Source organism: Coturnix japonica, chromosome W (assembly GCF_054131305.1).
Source record: "Coturnix japonica strain WE chromosome W, WE-NBRP24, whole genome shotgun sequence".
Taxonomy (NCBI): domain Eukaryota; kingdom Metazoa; phylum Chordata; class Aves; order Galliformes; family Phasianidae; genus Coturnix; species Coturnix japonica.
Window position 1 is genome coordinate 4,636,405 of NC_140701.1, and position 3,751 is coordinate 4,640,155.

A 3,751-nucleotide genomic window follows, 5' to 3' on the forward strand; every position below is an offset into this window, starting at 1 on the left:
GTTGGATGGAACGGTGGCAGCTTTACTAGAGCAGGTCCTGAAGATCCCAGGATGAGTTTTGCCCGTAGTGGGCTGAATGCAATGTGCTCACAGCAGTGCAAAGATATTTGTTTTCTGACAGTTTCAGGTGCATCTCACTCTGTACTGCATCAAGAATTATTACCCATTGATGATTTTTGTAACTATAGTAGGAGTAGGTCAACAAGAAAAAGCTTACCAATTAAAAGAAAAAAGAAGAGAGCTAAGGGTGAAGCAAGTAACATTAGAAATAAGCTGTAAATAACTTTTCTGAGTAGTTTGTATTGTAGAGAGATCTAATATAGTGGTTTGTTATCTTTTAAGAGCAGGTGTTCCACCTGGGCTCTGTATCATGCACTGGCCATGCATGTGTGGAGCACATGTGAAAAAAGCCTGCACAGGAGAGAATCTGTGATGGGTGAGAAAGGCAAAGTGCACTTTGAAGCAGGGGACGCCCTGCAGGCACTGCCTATCGCATCCATCACTATTGTGTTCCTTCTCTCTCATTTTGGTGGTTTGCCACCTCATAGTTATCGATAAGTAATAATACATTAGCTTAGAAATTTTCATTTATAGAATTGTCTAAAATGAATGCTGGAATGAGTGTGTATATGTCAACTCAAAAAATTATGACGTTACATGTAATCTTCTGTTTAGTGTATTACCAGTGAAGGTTTTGATTGAGTGATGGTTATGTTAACATTTAAGTCCTCTGCAGCTCAGCGACACTGGGCCACTGCCATCATGGTCCTTGGTGTGCTGCAACACATCAAGACAGACAATGGCTCGTGCTTCATCTCGAGATCTACTCAAGGAGCATTGGGGAATATCTCACTCGACAGGCATCCCTGGGAATTCCCAGGGACAAGCATTGTGGAAAGGGCCAACCGTCTCCTGAAGGACAAGATACGTGTCCTTGGGGAGGGGGAGGGTCACAGAGGTAGGATCCTGGTAGCCCAACAGGCAGAAGTATTGGCACAGCACATTATGCAATCAATCATTTTGAACGAAGAGGTTATGCCACAGTAAAGGACAGAGAATCGGGAAAAATTTTATGGATCCCATCGAGAAAAGTAAAATCTGATGCAGTGATCACCCAAAAGGGCGGTCTGGGAGAAACAGAAAACTAATCGAAATCTGAGTACTTTTCTTTCAGGCATGCTGTTTTACAGAAAAGAGCTGCAATAGATTTCCTGCTGCTGGCTCAAGAGGCACAGGTGCAAGGACTTTGAATGAGAAAATGGAGTTCCAGCAGATATATGAGAAGCTTTGAGCAGAAGGATGAACTGTATAATATAGCCCAAGATGCCTTGAAAATACTAACTAAAGAAGCACTAACATTATTACACACTGCACCACATACCTCTGCATGTTTACGTCACTTTTTAAATAACTCACCACAAAAATTTATATAAGTACTAACACTTTTATATATTAGGATTAGGATCGGCGCTTGCGTTGTAACGGGGCATGGTTTTGTTAAGCATGGGGAGAGGGAGATGTTGTATTAGGCGAAATCGGACCCTCGGGATGTAACGTGATAGGCCCTCCCCTGCTGGGTCATGCATATGTATAAAAGATAAGGATGAAACTGGATACCTATATAAGGGACCCTCACATTCCAATAAACGCCATTTTACAGCTCACCATAATGGTGTAACAAACAGCTGTGACTTGGTCGGGGCCGTCGATACACATTCACAAAGGGACTTGACTTTCCAGGTTACCAGATCGAGGTAACAACCCTCAATGTCCAGGTGAGTAACAGCAGCCAAGGAGGCCTTTGGGCTCTGCAGGGTCCAAGTGTGGAGCATTACACACAGGAACAGCTGAGTATAAAGACAGTGGCAGAGCTGCAGAGCTTGCCATAGTAGGGAGGCACAGTGGCTCAGCTCATTTCCAACAGTAACACAGGAAATAAGAGCCATGAGGGAAATGCAGATGCCTTCTGCCCCCATCAGAGGGGAGGAATGAGCTGCACTTCCACAGAGACATTCCTCTCACAGCCACTCACACCTCAGGTGTGGAGGGACGAGCTGGGGCTGCTGGTGGCAGCTGTGGAACACTGCCATCTGTGGTGCTCCATCCTGCCCTGGAGGGGCATGTAGAGCTGAGGACCTTTGTCACTGCACAAATGACTGCAAGCAAGATGTAGCAGAGGGAACATAAAGCATTTAATAACTTATCATACAAAGCAATGAGTAATAGAAATGACAGTATTTCCAACCAAATATCCCCCATCCTAGCAGGCATGCCTGATCTCTACAGTCCCACCCAAACAATTTCCCAGCCCCCTCCAATTCATCCTCACTATCTCACCCCTGAATTTCCCTCCCCCAATTCCCACACAGTAATTGCCCACACTAATTACCAGCATGCAGGGCATAGGGAACACCTGTTCCTTGTGTGCAGGCACCTGGAAAAAAAAGAAGTGTCAGGGAACTGGGGGTCTGTAGCAGGTTGTGGAGGCTCTGCATAGAACATAACCCCAGACCACAACCCCATCAGCTGCTGGGGCAGCATCATCCCTGTCATTGGGGGATGTTGCCAGTGGTGGATAGGGACACAGGGAGAAGCCACACCTTGGTGTAGCTCTGATCTGCTCATGTCCAGTCCAATCCTCTATAGCACTTTCCATCTTCTGTCCTTTGTTCTTAACCGTATCCTTCCTTCTCTTCTGCTCTTTTTCTTTCTTTTAGGTGTCTTACCTGTATCTGCTTTTCCCCTCTTCTGTTCTTTTACTGCTCTGGTCAGCATCCAGTGTCTGCACCACAACTCTAGGTTTTGGGATCGAGAAAGGTACACAGGGCATAGATTTGTACAAGAAAAGCTCTCTTGCTGTGCCCAACAGGTGACAAAAAGGAGTCCTCAGGACCACAAAGGCAGCTTGTTTCTCCAAAAAAAAAAAACTTAATTCTTTTCTTTATAAGAAGCATTAGAATCTTACAGAGAAGATGAAAATCATCTTCACTATGCTTTTAGACTGCGCATAGACTAGACCAAGATGTGTGGTGTTGCTTTGATACCTTATGAGGAGCACCGGTATCAGTGGATGAAGCTAACATTGTCTCAGAAGCACAATAATGGAGTACTTTTGTTTATAGTTGGCCTGAATGCAGTACAGGAGTGTGTTGCAGTAGTACTTGTTCTGAAATTCTAGGCTCTGACTAAGAAGTTTAGCAGGGTCCAAAGCACTTGTGAAAACAGTAAAATATTATTACTTCCTGTGTTAACAAATGAGTCTGTTACAATAGGATGATGAAAATAATGCTGCTTTAATGTGCTAATCATCAAACAGAGGATCTAGTCAGATTTCTAACTTCCAGCTCTTTAATTTTAGAGGTCTAGTTTGGAGCCTAGGGGACACATACAAGTTTGCCTGCGTATTAAACCCTTTACGGCACGGGAGAGAGCAAATGGGTCACAGGTAAGGCATTTATTTAATCATAAACAAAAAAACAACCCTTAAAGTATATATGTTTTCTTTCCTGTAAGATGACCTTTTAAAACTTTTTTCATGCCTGCATTACTTGTGCTTCCTTGTAATAGGGATGTGTTTCACTTGAGGACTCAACAGGCATTATACTGAAGTCCCCTAAGAGCTCATTGGGAAGAATGAGCGATAAAACTTTAGGACAGGCAACACAGAAGTTCACCTTTTCACAGGTAAATTAATTGTCTTTAAATGATTTTAAGTTATTTATGGAAAAAGTTGCTTGTCTTCTGTTACTTC

General features: G+C 43.5%; 1 long non-coding RNA gene across 1 annotated transcript; it reads left to right on the top strand.

Moving 5' to 3' along the window:
* Positions 1–1,759: 1,759 nt before the first annotated feature.
* LOC146754319 (uncharacterized) lies at positions 1,760–3,751 on the top strand. The gene is made up of 3 exons (XR_014939059.1): positions 1,760–1,775; positions 3,359–3,445; positions 3,568–3,751. It is a non-coding gene; the product is annotated as an uncharacterized LOC146754319 (long non-coding RNA).